At 41.2% G+C, this 16,828-nt stretch overlaps 1 protein-coding gene and 1 long non-coding RNA gene across 6 annotated transcripts in view; one reads left to right on the forward strand and one right to left on the reverse strand.

The window, feature by feature from the left end:
• Nucleotides 1-4,414, reverse strand: part of BTBD3 (BTB domain containing 3) — a 30,708-nt gene extending 26,294 nt beyond the window's left edge. Inside the window, exon 1 of one of the 2 annotated variants that reach the window (XM_074346921.1) lies at nt 4,255-4,414. The gene's annotated coding sequence lies outside the window, so the exon portion shown is untranslated. The remainder of the gene's footprint in view (nt 1-4,254) is intronic. The other variant, XM_074346919.1, reaches the window with a different exon arrangement.
• Nucleotides 4,415-4,533: 119 nt separating this feature from the next.
• Nucleotides 4,534-16,828, forward strand: part of LOC141574017 (uncharacterized) — a 65,047-nt gene continuing 52,752 nt past the window's right edge. For 3 of the 4 annotated variants that reach the window (XR_012500523.1, XR_012500524.1, XR_012500525.1), the window contains exon 1: nt 4,534-6,627. This is a non-coding gene — a long non-coding RNA (uncharacterized LOC141574017). The remainder of the gene's footprint in view (nt 6,628-16,828) is intronic. The other variant, XR_012500526.1, reaches the window with a different exon arrangement.

The raw sequence follows: 16,828 nt of genomic DNA on the forward strand, positions 1-16,828 counted from the left end.
ATAGGGGATAACTTATTTTACAGTTTGTGTGCATGTGTTAGTTTAAAGAGAAAGATAATAAGATGATTATCTGAAAGGACAGCTGAATAATGGTCTTTTAAAGAATACTGTGACTTGCTCCACTATGTATTCTAAATGTACAGTTAAAAAGATTTAGCACTGATTAAGGTTAGAGATCAATGTTAGGTGCCTAAGACTTAAAACACAATCAGACTCAAAAGCTAGTCAAGATCTTTAAATACAACAAAGGAAAGAAAGACCACAACCCAATGAGGAGAGGATGCACTATTTAACAAAGAACCGGCTAGCTCAGGAGGAAGAGGTGCTGTAAGACAATTCATATCCACACACTAAGATACAATTAAATGTAAAAATCTAATAGCTTTTCCAAAACTTTTGTTTCATTTATCTCACCTCTGGCCTTTCCAAACATAAATATTTACAAGGATAAGTCATAAAGGACAAGAAACAGAGAGCTGACTACATAAAAGTGAAAAAAATCTTGTTGTTTGGAAATTGCCATAAAGTAAAATAAAAAAGACAAATAATGAGCTGTGGAGAAAAAAATTGCTACAAACGTGGTAAATGCATAGTACTCTTTGTATCAGACAGATATTTTAAGTCATCTTTAAAAATCATCGATTAAGAATAAATTGGCAAAGTACCTGAATGGACAACTCTCAAAAGATAAAACAAACAAAAAGCAAATTGCTACTTTCACTAATTACCAAGAAATAGACATTAAAATAAGAGCACATGTTAACAGAAAATTAGGAAAGATTAAACACTGGAGTGTGACACTATGGGAAGACCATTCAGCGTGTAAGGGAATCAATGTGCCTTGGCATAAGCAATCTGGCAACACGCCTCAAGAGTCATAAAAGAGTTCACCTCTGCCGCAGGAATTGTGCTATAAATCTGGCCTGAGCAAGTCAGAGAGTGAGACTTTCAGACAAGGGCATTTACCCCAGCTCTGCCTGTGTGTCTACTATGACTTTCTGAGCCTATCCCCTCTCGCAGACTCTGATGAAGACCTTTCTTTACTTGGTTCATTTCATCACTCCAAGACTCTATGTTGCAGGCATAATTATTACCCTCATTCTCTGGATAAAGGAAACACAATCAAATAATTAGGTACTTAAGGTCACTTAGATTAGAAGTGCCCAAGCTAGGATGTGCAACCAGAGTTTAATATCGTATTCCCAAACACTAAACATGGAAATACGTTAAACAAGAGAAAATCAGTTAAATAAACTTTGGCATACCCATCATTAAGAATCTTATTTTCAAAGAAGATTTAAGAGCATAGGAAATGTCTGTGATACATTAAGTGAAGGGCAGTATTTAAAACTACAAATGAAATTAAAATGCCAATTTTGCTTAAAAGTATATCTCTGCAGACAAATAAAAAACAAATGGAAGCACATTATCCCACGAACAGTTATTTATTTCTGGATGACATCACTGTGATTTTAATTTTTTTAATTTTGGGGGGATAATTCTCAAAATGTCTACAACCTAGATAACTCCTTTTTATTTTAAAATGTTTAAAAACCATAGAAACAATAGTAATTTTAAACTGCAGTTACTTAGAAGGTCTCAATTTTTAAACATGTGATAAAAGATTAGGTGAAAGGTGACTGTCTTCGCTCACAGCATTACTGTTGAACTATAAGGTCCATCTAATGAGAGGATTTTCCATTATTATTCTTTTCTCAATGAAATGGGGGAAATTAGCCTTACAGAATTTGCTTGGATAGTCCAGTTCTGAAATTTAACTAGCACATAACACAAGAGTAGATAGACAGAACCTCTTCAATACCCAATACATGCTGGGAATCACTGTACTACTTACTATAAGCATTCTGGACTGACTGAATTCTGACTATTATTTACTCAATAAAGGTTAAAAGGTTTCAAAAATCAAAAAGCCTGGAGACACGTAAATATGTCTATATGTACTACTTTGTTTGGAACAGTTTTAAGAGCTCTTTGCAAGGTAATCTGGAATTAGATGGCTACAGAGTACCTGTATGGAGCATAAAAGAGTGAACATTAAAAAAAAATTATCTTTGGATGTGTGTGTGTTGGGGAAGGAAAGGAATGGGTGGGGGAGTCTGTAGACAAACTGCCTTTCCTTTGTTATTTTAAAGTATAACATTACAAGCGGTTTAACTTTTTGTAAAGAATCATAGCAAAGCACTTTCTAGGAATGAAACAACTTAGAATGACAGTGTCATTTTTTGGCCACAAATTGCCAAAGGTTTTTGTATGGATATAGGATTATATTTCATTTTTTAAATTTCTTAAATACGTCTTCGGACTTTAGAAAAATGATGCACACAATTCTTAGATTCATGTGCCCCAAAGGAAAAAAAATTAAAGTTGTTTCCACCTCTTTTGGGACTTTGGTAGACAAGTTCTCGGTGCAAAGATTGTTAAAGAACAAACATTCAGGGGAGAACAGTATGGCTGCTAGCATTATCACTCCATACAACGGCATTAATAAATAATTCAGCAATTACTTAGAAAGAAAAAGTGGAATTGCATGAGCTCACCCTTACCTGAGCTGAAGCCAACAACTGAAAAGAGTGATTTAAAATCTTTAGAAAAGGAAGAGTCCTATTCAGAAAACCAAAGGTAGACCCGCCCACTTCCCCTGGAAGACCCGTTGCTATGGGAACCCGCAGTAACCCCTCAGAGTTAGTACATTTCTGAGGGAGGGGGATCCTCCCATAGGCTGGGGGGAGGGTTAAAAGAGGGCAGCTGGGAGAGGGCGAGGAGAGGGAGGCTAGAGTGGGTTAAAAGAAGATGAAACTCCCTGGCTGCTGCAGGAGTCAGGGAAGGTGGGCTTACTACTAAGAAATTCAATGCATCCAACAGAAATTCAAAATACCAGTTAGAACAACGTTCTGGACGCTAGAGTTGGATTATATAGTTCAGTTAAAGTTTGAACTATTAGAGACGCTTCCCTCCCTCCCCGGGGAGGGGGGGGGGTGGGGAACAAACCACTCTTTGTGAGTTCCTACCGACGGAAAACGAAGCTAGTTTCACCTCATCAGTTACAAACTCAATGCTACTTCGCAAAAAGAAAATCTTGACTTTCTTAGATTAAACCAGTGGTTCCCAACTCTGCTGAACGTTGCAATCGCCGAGGGTACTTTAAAATAATTGTGTTTTAATTGATCTGAGGTGCAATTTTGAGTATAGAGTTTTAAAACTCTCCAGTGATTGTTATGTGCAGCCAATTTTGAGAACTACAGCATTCCAAGATTTGGCAATGTGACGAGGTGGATTTAAACCCAAAAAAAGTAAGAAAGAAAGAAAAGAAACTAGAAAGGACACAATTATCTCCCTTTGTCTTTTTATGACTAATAATAGAAATTAGCTGGCTTTGTCCAAGCACACACAGGACAATAGGTTTCTTGATAAATAGGAATCCCCAGCAAGCCCTAACAATACTTTCTTTGAGATAAAAAGACAAGGCAGTATAAGCCTTTTCTTCCCAAGAGAGCAAACATCCTTCTTACCAAAACACCAAACTTACACATCTATTTTAAGAGTGAATGGGCCACGAATGCCGCTCAGAACTTGGAGGATGAGCTCCAGGACCAGAAGGAAAGTGAACCGACAGAAGCCCACTTATCATTCGCGGGGGTCCTGCGGCGACCAGGGCCAGGCAAGGCTGGGGTGTCGGTTCCCGGAGCCCCCAGTACGGGTCCTGTCTCCAGAACCCGCAGGCAGCGCCTCAGTAAAGTTACTTGGGGGAAGTTTGCTCCGGTTTCCAACCAAGCGCCTCACCGGGCGAGGGGCGCGGCCCCCACCACCTGCTCGGCGCCGAGGCTCCCCGGCCGCGCCCCCGCCCTGGACCTTGGCCACCCCGGAGGTCGCGCACTCGGCCGGTGCCCGTACGGCCCGCAGGTGTTCCGGGGGGTTCGCCTCGCCCTCCCCGGGGTCCACGGCTGCAGCTGGCCCTGCACCCCCGGCCGGGGCGCCAGGACCCCAGCTCGGGCCCCGCACTGTCCCGCCTGGAGCCCCTCGGGAAGCCCACCCGCCCGGCCAGCGCCTCTCGAGCCCGGGCGGGTGATGCCTGCGCCCCCACGTCCCCCGGTCAGACACCGATCGGCGGCCCGTCCCGACCCAGACGCGCTCGGCCCCTCCGACCCGAGTCCGGGAGCGCGCCCCTGGCCCAGCGGTCCGACGCTGCGCACGCGCGGAGGCGCCCGCACGCTCTCCCGCGGCGCCCTCACTCACCGCCCGCGGTCCTCGTCCCCTCCGGCGCCGCCGCCGCTTGCGCCGCTCGCCACTCGCTGCCCCGGCCCGGTGCCCGCTCCTCAGGCCCCAGCCTGGGCACTCGGGGATCCAGCGCCCGGCGGGCTCGGCGGGCACCCGCACGCAGGGCACGCTCCGCGGGGCCGCGCGCGCGCGCACGAGCAGCGGGAGGGGCGGGGCCGAGCGGGCTCTGCGCCCGGGGAGGGGGTGCCTGTGGTTACCGGGCATGCGCAGTGCCAGTCCCTTGCTAGAGTCCTGTGGCCTAGTGGACGGTGACCCTGGGCCAGGGAGAGGAAAGTGGGAGAGGGCTGAAAGTTACCGTTCACTGAGAGTCAAGTTCGCCTTTGTCCCACAAGCTGTAGTCTTCTTCTCTGGTTGATTCGTCAGTTAATGTGTTACGCGTTTATTGAGCACCTACTTTGGCAGACCCCTTGTGCAGGACACACGACATCCTCAGGTAATGGGGAACCAATTGCATTTGGCCTTGTGATCCCTTTTGGGGAACTGATTTCAGCACCCTCTGAACAGATGAGATCAACCAGTATCTAAAACTGAAAACTTTAAATGCACCGTTGAGCAATTTGAGGAAGAAGAGTTGCTACTGGTTGGGGTGATGAGAAAACTTTTGAGAAGCCTGAAGGGCAAGAGATGGAGTCAGAAGATAAGTTCATTTGCAGAAAGGTCAATACAAAGGCATACATAGCCAAAAAAATCAAATTATATCTGAGCTCAAGAACCTTTTCACAGACAGGTTTAACTTGAGTGTATTCTTCATAGTGAAGGGCTAAAATGGTGGCTGGAAAGATAGTTGAAGCTTGTCTGGAAAAGATTTTTGATGCCTCACCTCAAAATTTCAGCTCTTTTCAGTGGATTAATTGAGAAATACTTAAAATGTGGGGGAGAAGGGCGTGATGGTGGTGGTGGTGGTCTGATTAAATGCAGAATTTCAGAATATAAAGTGAAGACTAGATATGAAATGCTGTAATATGCATTTTAGGAAAGAAGTAGTAGGGTCCTGAATTCAAGTGTTGGAATCAGAAATAGAATGCCTGGAAAAGTTTTCAGAGATTATAAAGGACAGGAGGATTCCCTAGTTTTTCTCACTGCCTGTTTGGTTGTAGAGAGCTGTTTCTCATGACAGACACCCACTTCATTAGGTTAGATCATCATCCTTGGAAAAATATTTATTGGTGGAGAAATTAGACCTCTAAAATATACAGCTACAGTCACTAAATGTGTCTCTTAACGAGAGTTTCGCTCTGGAAGAATGTATTTCTACTTAAATGAAAAAAATATTAATTTGACAGACAGTATATGTAGTGAAAAATATATGGACTTTGGGAAACAAAAGCCCCCTTTATAAAGTCCAGTGAGCCATAACAAACTGTCTGATGTTGTGCAAATTACTTAACATCTGTGAAACTTACTGCATTCATCTGTAATATCAGAAAGGAATAAATTTTCCTCTACCCTTCTAGGTTCTTCTGGCTGGTCTAAGAACTAAGTTGACAGGAGACAGATTAACAGGAGAAAATCAAACCAAAGTTCAGCCACTTGTGTACATGGGAGAGACCCAGGAAAACAGTAACTCACCGAAATGGTGGAAACCCTAACTTTAAATATTGTCTTCAGTTTCAAGGCAAAAGAAGATGTTCCAGGGTAGTGGTTTGAGACTTCAAGGGAGGAAGGCAAATCATATAAAGGTGGGGAAGCAAATGTTTGGAAAATTAATGTTTGCTGGGCCATGCAGAGTAAATGGGACACAGAGAGGACTCTGATCTCCAGGCTCTATTTGTCGACCACGCTGAGCGTGTGTTTTTTGTGGATCTCGTTGGTGATAGTGCTATCCCTGGAGTAGTTTCTCTAGCTAAAATTTTTAGGTAATTAGGGGGGAGGTTAAAGTTTCTTCCTGAGTGTTCTGGGCCTTGATTATTTCCAGTTTGAAAAAATCTGCATACCAGAAAGATACTTTGGGGTGGTAAGTTTTGTTCCCCTACAGTAACATGGACTCATAATATTTACCTTGTATGATGGTTAATTTCATGTGTCAATTTGGCTGTGCCACGGTACTCAGATATTTGGTCAAACATAGCCTAGATGTATACGTGAAGATATTTTTTAAAGGTCAGATTAATATTTAAGTCAGTGGACTTTGAAGCAGACTGTCTTCCATAATGTGGTTGAGCTCATCCAATCGGTTAAAGACCCTAATGGGAAAAAAAAAACTGTCTTTCCCTGAGAGAAAAGGAATTCTGCCAAACATAGTCCCCTTGGACTTAAACTGCAACTCTTCCCTGGACCTCCAGCCTGCCGGCTCACCCTGCAGATTTTGGACTTGCCAGCCTCCACAATCACGTGAGTCAATTCCTTAAAATAAGTCTTTCTCTCTCCCTAGTTGGCTCTGTTTCTCTGAAGAACCTCGACTAGTATACTTTATGAGGTTACGACAATTACATGCATTAATTATCATCTGAATGTGAAAAATGGGGATTATAATCTTTAACTTATAAGGTTATGAAAAATTAAATAAAAATGGGTAAAGCATCCAGCACATACGAGGGTCTGAATAAACGGCAACTACTGTTACTTGTGAATGAATACCAGAGGCAAAAACCAAAAGAGGAGAGAGGGTGAATATTGGCACCATGAACAGATTCTCTCAGTTCACTGGGTAATACTATTAAATTTTAAAAGTTGGTTTAGGAGGTAACCACATTTTGGTCTCCCTGACTATGATATACCAAACAGGTGATACATATGAATATTTTAGTTATTTGCAAATAAATCCCTAATGAGCCATTAACTAAAGATATACTCGAACTGTACTCTTAAAACACCAAACAAGCAAAGCCACCATATGAATTCACATCTGAACATTTCTGAGCATTTATTTCACTGTAACTGCCAATTCAATTAATTCTACTTGCTACTAGGAAAGAGAAACCTAAGAAGAGTTTACATTGGAAATAATTCCCAATCTCAGAGTAGGTGCCTGTTATAGCACTCAGTGTGTTTATTGAATTCCTTCTGGGCAAGCCTATAGCTACTGGGAGCATGCAAAAATGGGTAAGATATTCCATTTAATCTTCAGATATTGCCATTTATTATGTATGGGCAATATCCATGACCTCAGGGAATTTATCAGATAGACTAGGAAAAAAATGAATAACCAGAGCTATGACTTCAGACAGACTGTGCCTTAGGAGGGACGTAAATGGTTGGGCCAGTTGTACCTTGTTTAGGAAGTTGATGCTGGGAGCTCACTCTCCTAATCTTGCCCTCACTGTGGCCTCTAGTTTTGCATAGTTGGTTTGGTGCAAGCCAGTGGGGGAGAGCAACATCTTTTAAAAACGTTTTGAGCAAAGCTGATAAATATTGAATAAAACAGCTTTTCAACTCTCACTTCCTTCAGAGCTTACAGGGTATAGTAAGAGAGGGTGAGGCAGGAGAGGCCCTTACAACCCAGTCAGAGGTAAAAGCTCCTCTTTTATTTCTTCTTTCTTTCTTTCTTTTTTTGTCATGGCTGTTGTCTTGTTTAAAGGAGAACTTAACTTTAGAGTTAAATGAAAAAACAAAACTAAGATAAATTTCCCTGACCTCATGGAGATTTATGAGGAAAATACATAAAAACTAACATGACGATAACAAAGGGTGGGGACCGGTGTTTATAGAAGGACAAGGAATAATTGAGCTGTAAACCATTAACCAGGTGGACAGAGATGGCCGTCATGTTTGTCCTGCATCCAGTGCTGCTGTGATGTGACCTCCTTTTTCCTTTTGGCTGAAAGTGAAATATTCCACTATGGATGAGAGTAAACCAACTGACAAAAGCAAGTGATTTGGGGAAAAGACACAGCATTTTAGTCATTTTTAAATAATCAGGATGTTATTATAAGAATTTATGAATATATTCATTTTAGGAGCTTTGCCACAGTGAATGGGAAATAAATTAATATGGGATAAAGGAAACTCTATACTAGAAAAAGAAGAGTTTTAATAAAATCCAAAATGGCCTCCAGCCATGGATATTAATTATCATCTGATGAATAATAATGACGGTCATAGGAGATGTGAAATAAGTTAAAATACAACCTGGGCCAGATTTTTTAAACATTACAAACCCTGGAATGGTGCCTTGCAAATTTAACCAATGTGCTAGCATTAAATGTTTTAAAATTAGACTTAACACACAATTAGCTCTACCCTACATATTCACATTCATATGTAGCATCCTTTTTCCCATGATTTTTTTAAAGTAATGCTATTCAAAAGAATTCAACCTAATCAGCATCACAAGTAGAATGCTGCCCATTCAGTAAAGCAAATATAAATGGCAATATAAATGTTTCTTTCTATTACAGTATTTAATCATGAAAAATCAAAATTTAACAATATAGCTAGCAGGCACAATATCAGTTATTTTTTTTTTCAGATTCTACCTCCATCTTCCCTTTAATATTTTATCTCACTGACAAAATGTCATTGATTGACACCCAACTTTTCAGTAAGATGATTTTGGCACATTTTAATTATACCTGTGGTTTTAAATCCTAAATAAACTTTCCATCAGTATGACATTTAAGATATTAAATTGGGTATAATCATAAAAATTAAATGCATGTCAGTTATTTTGCATAAGCAACGACAAAAACACTGTAACACAACCAGTAATGGGTTACAGAGGGTTATTTCTTTAAAAATGAACCCCCTACAGAACATCATATCAAGTTTTCTAGAGTGTAAACACATACTTCATTAGGCAAGCTTTTGTAAAGTCACATGAATATTAAAATTATTTATATGCATTATATGCTAGTTTAGTGGACCATCTCAGATCAGGGCTGTCTAATAGAAAGACATATTAGCCACAAAATTGAGCTACATATGAAATTTAAAATTTCCTAGTAACATTTAAAAAAATACAGCCAGGTGAAATTAACTTTAATAATGTATTTTATTTAATCCAGATATTCAAAATAGTGTCATTTTACCATGTAATAAATATAAAAACTATCAATGAGACCTTTTACATTTGTTTTTATACATCTTTGAAATCTGGTTTGCATTTTCCCTTTACAGCTCATCTTAATTCAGACTAAAATTTCACATTAGTAGCCACATGTGCCTAGTTGCTGTTGTACTAAACAGCACAGATCTAGGACTAGATCATTATGAGACAGGAAGGAAGGGGGCAGGGCAAAGCCTTTCAAGGAACAACACAGCAGTTAACACCAGAATGGCGGAAGATTCAACCCCCAGTAGGCCTTGGGGCTCAAGATGGTGGGAGATTTGACTTCTATTACACCTTGAGCTTCATTACTCACCCATTGTAATATATTAGCATGGTGAATAACATGCCCACAGACACAAAGGCAGTTCCAAGGCTGACCACAAAAGGTCAAAGAGTGGGAAATGGCCAACTTCCTGGGAATCCCTGCCCCTTCCCTAGGACAGTTAGACTGGTCCTTCCACTTATTAGCATATAAAGCTACGAAACCCATAAAATCTGGCAACACTGCCCCTCATAGCCCTTTTTGCTCCCCCCCCTCTTCTGGAGACAGCCCGCACTCTGTCTGTGGAGTGTGTACCTACTTTTACTTTAACCTGAGCCCCCAACCCCCACACCTCATGGCCTTTCTCTCACCTTCTGAAACAGCCTCCACTCAATGCAGTATGTATCTCTCTAAATAAATCTACCTTTACTCAACTGTGGCTCGCTCTTGAATTTTTTCCTGCGCGAAACCAAGGACCCACACTTGGTGGGGCACATCCGAGGGGCTCAGCCGAGGCCTGGGACGTGGCCCCCCTCATGCCCCACATCCGTTTTTCCTGCATCAGTTAGTGCTCAAACGTGGCTGTATATTGGCGTCAGCTGAGTAAGTTGAAAAAATGAAGCCTGTGTCATGGTCCCATAATTCTAGTGTATTTGCTCCGGGGTTTCACCAAGGTATGGAGATTGAAAAAAAACTCTTCAATTGATTCTAATATGCAACAGAGTTTGAGAATCACTAGTCTCACTTATATTTTTTAAAGCATTATTGAAACTATTATGAAATCAGTGTTGTTCTTTGAGACCAATAGCATTCAAAAATTATGCTGAAACATACTAATGGTGTGGCATATATATAGCATATATAGCACACATACATCTAGGATTTCTTAATAAAATAAAGAATGCCTAATGAAATTCCAAGCTTTGATTAATCTGGTCATGAGTTCAGATGTAACATGGACGATTTCAGGTAAAGATTTAACTTCAGTGCTAGGTAAGTACTGTTGAGTAGTGGCCCTTCTGTATTTGTTCTCTGGCATTTTTACTTTATGTTTGTTGAGCAAATCCCCTAGAATAGAAAAATCACGTCTGCCAATGGGATCATGAATCTTTTCTGTGATGCCTACATTTATTTAACTCTAGTGCCCACTCTCCTACTGCGAGTGTAAGAGCGAACCCACATTCATGACAAGTATTTCCCATCTTGCTTTCTACTCCAATGATTGTTGATTAGCTATACCTTATATATAAGGCATACCTAATATTGCTCAATAACAAACCACTCTAAGACTTAGTGGCTTTACAACAACAACCTTTACTCCATCAAGTCTCGGGGGCTGCTCTGCAGGTCTGCTTCTGGCCAGGCTTGGCTAATCTTGCCTGAGCAATCTCAAGCATCCACATCTAGCTGTTGGGGTGCCTGGAGGCTAGTCTGGTGTAGGATGTTTTCTGCTGGAACAAGCTGGCACTGCTCCAGGTGGTCTCTTATCTCCTAGCAGGCTGGCCCAGCTGTGTTCTCAGAGCCGTGGTGGTCTTCCAGGGACACAGTAAAAATATGCAAGCACATTCTAAAGTCTATGATGACATCAAGTTGACAGTTTCATTGGCCAAAGCAGGCCACGTTGGCAAGCCCAGAATGGATACAGCCATGGGTTCAGTCAATCTGCCATGCCTAGGTCTTACTTGATTAGTCCTAGTATGTTTGATTCCGTTCATTTCCAATTGTTCTTACTCTGTATGTTTTTTTAAATCTGTTATAGGTATTGCAGTGTTGAATATCTCTGCATGTTGTAAATGGGATCTCTCTTTCTCTAAGTTTTATTAGTATCCTTCTGTGTTTCAGAACTTTTCTTAGAGGTTTAGTCATTTCTACATTTTTTAAACTTCATTGTATGGATACATACAAAAATGAATACAATCTTTGATAACTGAACAGTCAGTAAACAGATATAATGTGTTTGAAAGAATGTGCATTGTCTTCAGTGCCAAAAAGGTTTTAAATGCTGTATATTTTGTCAGAATTCTAAACCTGATTTCAAAAAGATGAAGTAAACACATGTTCATAAGCATACAGTGTTGATAAACCCTCACTTCCTGCTTGTCTTTTGTTCGTATAACATTGTACTTCACACGTGTGTTTATCACTGCTTTTCTTTGTAATTGATGGCCCAGTTCATCATGTAAAACCATTCCCAGCTGAATTTTGAGGAAAACATACTAAAGACTTACATACAGAGGTTTTCTTAAATCCAGACATTAACAGAAAAGGCATTGTATTTTATCAATTGGTTATATAACCTCGCTATGTTTTTAGAAATAGAACGAGTACATTTCCTTCCCTGGGTTTACTTACTTGGTGTCTATGGAGGTTCAGAGTCCCATAGAAACCTTTTTTCTTTTTCCCTTTAAACAGGCATTGTAAACTGTTTGTTCCTAGATTATAACCTTATAACAGTAAATTATAGTTCATAGAGCTGTGAATTACCATGCAACATTCTGTGCCTACATGAGTAAATGACAAAAAATAGACTAAGAAAACACCACCTACTTGTGCTGTTTGCTCTTCAAAAGGGTTATTACTGTGTAGCTCCCCAGAAAGGGAGGGAAGGTATTCTTTCTGATCAAATAGCTTGGGCCAGGAGGATCCCTGTGGACTTGAATTCTCCCAAGGAAAGCTTTGTGGGTTTGGAATATTCCAGAACCTAGTGCAACAGCAAAAAGCCATATCCCACCAGACCATCTTGCTTTGATCTTCCCCAGAACCAAACCACTGATTCAAGTACAAGTCATGTTTTTGGAGGTGAACCAAGGGAACATTGACGGTGTGGCAGGGGACTGAAACAAAAAAGGTGATGCAGCCTAGTTACCAGCTGGAGCTCAGTCCTGTGGGTGACTGTGGGAGCCAGTGCAGAACACATACCTTAGGGATATCCCAGCCGAGGGTCAGGGGAGCTGGGGTCATTATCCACCAACTCCCGTTCATCAAGGGACCTTATCCACCGATTAGCATTGAGCCTGTCAAAGACTGAAGTTCTGCTCCCAGAGAAACTGATTTCCCTGCACTTTCATTCAACCCTTGCTCATGAGCTGAAGGTGGTTCCGTGGCTGGAAAAAAAAGGCACAGGATATCAATTGCTGGTATCTGGCATCAGAAAGTGTAAGGGAATGTGAGCAGGGCGGCTCCAGTGGGCACTGGGTACACAGACCCACAACAGCATCACGAAGCCCCTTCCCAGGCAGACCTGGACATTATCTTCATTCCCCTCAATGATTGCCTCTTTCCCCTTGTTTTCTTTTCTTCTTCTCTCTGATCTCCTCAAAATCTTCTCAAAATGTAGAGGTATGCTCTACAGCTGTGCACACCAGACAGTGACCCACTATGCCCAGAGAACAACACGGGTTTGCCAAAACACCCGGTTATTTGTACACCTGAGCAGGGCACCTTACCTCCAGACTGTTTCCAGACAGTTTTGAAAAAAATTCTATGAAGGTGTAGACATCTTAGAGCAGATCTGAAGACAAACGCATTAGCTGATTTCCATCTAGAGCAGTTGTCCTCACCTGGAGGAAATTTTAACCCCTTCTACCTTCCCGAAGATTATCTGGCAACGGCCAGAGACCTTTCCGGTTGTCACAACTTGGGGGGAGGGTACTGTTGGCATTCGCTGGTTAGAAGTCAGAGGTGCTGCTAAATATCTTACAATGCACAGGCTAGCACGCTCCCACCCCACAAACGATTAGCCGTCCTAAAAGTTCAGTTGTGACACTGTTCAGACACTGTGATCTAGAGAAAAAACATCAGTGAGAGAGGAAGCTACAGGTCGTGCATTCCAATTTCCTCTCCTAATCTTTACTCCCAATTTTTGCTCTAACAAAGTTTCCATTGATTGCTAAAGGTGTTTCTAAGCACGTTAGGAGGCACAAAAAGGAAGCTCATTACGTTTGCGACACTTTAGTAAATTGAGTGAGGGAGTAGCAGTCTGAACCTTTTCAGATGTTTTCAGATGCTGAGCACTGGATTGAAGAGAACCAACTATTACTGATTAGTCGTGATATGGCAAAAAGGGCAGTTTTCTTTTGACAAACCAAGTCGTAGAAGACAGAAAGACACTGACACTCAGTGATTAATTTCTGGAAATGCGGTTGAACGAATCAAATTATGTATCATTTGATGCCATTATATTTGAGTTCCTGCATTGTATGTGGACCTTTTGCTTTTCAAGCATTTTCAGTGTGTGAAATTGAATGTGCCATTTACAAGCTATCATGTAATTTTCTGTTTTTCTGAAACAAAAGCAACAATCTGGGTACATTAAAGACCATTATATAATTGACAAACCTGCTTTTTAAAACTTGATCCAAAACACTTGCAATTACTATCATTTGCCAAAGGGAGTTATTCCTTAACAGTGAAAAATCATTTAAAAATTAAAATTAAAACTCCCTTTTGCTTTATTCCAACAAGGATATCTTCCATATGCATACATTTTCACAATTTACCAAGTTTCTTTTTTTTCAAACCCATTAACTCACTTGATTCTCAAATCAACCCTATGAATAGACAGCACAGTTATCATTTTCCCCATTTTTAAAATGAGGCAGCTAAAACTCAGAGATCATAATTTATTGATTCAGCTATGAAGACAGTGTCTGCCGTTTGTACAACCACCAAGTTTTTATCACGTCATATTACCTCAACATGATGTTTAATGTCAAATTTAAAAAAAAAATTTATCAAAGTATAACACAGACATAGAAAAGTATGCAGGTCTTAAGTGTGCAACTCAATTAATTTTCATAACGTAAAAGCATCCATGTGACCAGCACTCAGATCAAGAAGCAGAGCCTGACCATCATCCCCAAAGCCCATCTCATGCCCCTTTTGGACACCATTGCCCAAGTCCCCCAGGAGAGCACTGTCCTCATTTCTGACCGTGTTGATTCATTTTGCCGATTTTCAGATTTTCTATAAATAGAGTCATACACTGTGTCTCCTTTGTGTCTTCCTTTGCTCAGCGTGAAGTTTGTGAGCCCCATTCAGATCATCAGGTGTGATTGTAGGTCATTCTGATTGTTGTATAGTATGTGTGACTATTTCAACATGTAATCATCCAGTATGATCATTGATGGGCATTTTGGCTGTTTCCAGTTTTTCCTTGTTAAAATAATGGTGGTGTGAACTTCCTTGCACATGTCTTTGGTGAACATAGGAACATATTTCTGTTCAATTTATACCTGGAAGTAAGATTGCTCAGTCAGAGTTTGCACATAGGCAGCTTAGTAAACATTGCTCGACAGTGGTTGTTAAAATCTACACTCCCACCAGCATTGTGTGAGCATTCTTGTTATTTCTTATCCTTGCCAACACTTCATATCATCTTTTTTTTTTTAATCTTATTCATTCTATTAGGTGTGGTATCACATCATGGAGATAGTACATTTCGATTTTAATTTTAATAGTTGGAACCTGAGCCTCTTGGCATCACCAGCCTTTAAGGTTAAACACTAATTTTAACACTAAAATTTGCTTTGTTGTCCCTAGTTCCTACTGACACGTGTGCAGGGCTTTAAGACCCACTTCAGAGCTACCCAGTTAGTTCTGAATGTCCATTTAGCCCAGAGAACACTGCTTCTGGATTTTGTCTCTGACCACTTGTTAGTGTTTGGTACCCACAAGGCGTGTGGTGAGTGATTCAATCAGAACCATGGATGCCGAGCCCCTAAGTGGACTGTGTCTCCGCCAAGAGGGATTTTGCCCAGCACAAATGCTGCCAAGGTCCAGGACTACTGAAGAGCACATGCCATGTTCTGTTCTGGGTTCTCCCTTCACAAGAGTCATGCTCAGTGTTCTCCTACAAAAGATTTTCTTTGTTATCTGGGCCCAAAGCATTATCTCTGCCTCCACTTCCATCCCTTTGTGCTGATCCAACTGGCCAAATCTCATCTAAACCCCACATTCCAGATCATGTCTCATGACCTTCCTCTCTCCCTGGGGTCCTTATACTTGATTGCTAGAAGGGGCTTGGAAGAAATGTCCCCCACTGGCCTTTTCATCCCTCTCTTCATTCCTCCCACTTCTGACCAAGGAACTGCCTCCAGTGAGAGAGTGCCCTCAGCTAATAGTTCAACTGGTCTCCAAATCACGGTTTAGCATAGCCTGGGATATTGTGCTATAAAAACATTTTTTTTTCCTCATAGGAAAGATACTTTGGAAGTTAGGAATCATGAGCTGTCCACGACATAAAGAAGTGTCTGCACTCTCTCACTAAGTCACGGAACTCCTCAAGGTGGATAATCCCCAGGAAATGGAGAGGCATCTGGACTCTTTAAACTGGGTGTGTTCCACCTTCAATACCCAGACGCCTAATGTCCTACAGGGTTGCAAGCATCTATAAAGAATGACTGCAATAAGAATGTTTTCTAGTCCTGGTTTTTATTTTATTAACTGGGTGGACTGTCATTATAATTCTTTATGAATAACCACCTCCAAATTCAGTGGCCTAAAATAAAAAACATATAGTGCCTTCATGAGTCTGAGGGTTGTGATTTATCCTGGGCTGAAGAACCAAGCAGTTCCAGCCTTGACCGAGTTCACTCTCATGTCTAGACTCGTAGCTGTCTATAGAGTGATGGTTCAGATGGCTGAAGTCTCTGCTCTAAGTGTTTTTCCTCCTTCCTCTGGGGCCAACAGGCTAGCCTGGGCAGTGCTTCGTGTGGTGATGGCAGAGGACAAGAACAAGGAAGCCCAGGTGTGCATGGGCTATTCAAGCCTCTCCTAGCATTATGTTTGCTGACATCCCGTTAGCCAAAGTAGGTCATGTGGGTCGAGCCAGAGTCTGAGTGGAAGGAACTGCTAAGTTTGATGGCTAAAGTTATGGGCACAGGAAAGGGTAAAGGACTGGGCTATCACACACAGAATAAGCTTAGACTAGTCTCTTAGTCTTTCTAAGCCTCATTTCTGTTGTCAGTAAGTTAGAGACGATCATAACCCAGGACTGCCCCCTTCCCCAAATATCTCTAATGATTTATAATGTGATAAATAGGTTGCAAACACCTGAGAGCTTCATAAACTGTTAGGTGATGTATTCCTGTGAGATACCATTGTGATGATGATGTTCGTTATTCTTTTTATTATATTTACACATTGGCCCTAATAATTGGCCTGTATTGTCCCTAAGAAAAATTCCAAGATTTGTTAGTTTGGCTTTCAATGCCTCTGGCCCTGATGAGTGAAGTGGCCTCATTTTTATTAAGCCTCTCAATGGCATCCAGTACAATAGTCTA

This window comes from Camelus bactrianus, chromosome 19, assembly GCF_048773025.1.
Source record: "Camelus bactrianus isolate YW-2024 breed Bactrian camel chromosome 19, ASM4877302v1, whole genome shotgun sequence".
Lineage (NCBI taxonomy): Eukaryota > Metazoa > Chordata > Mammalia > Artiodactyla > Camelidae > Camelus > Camelus bactrianus.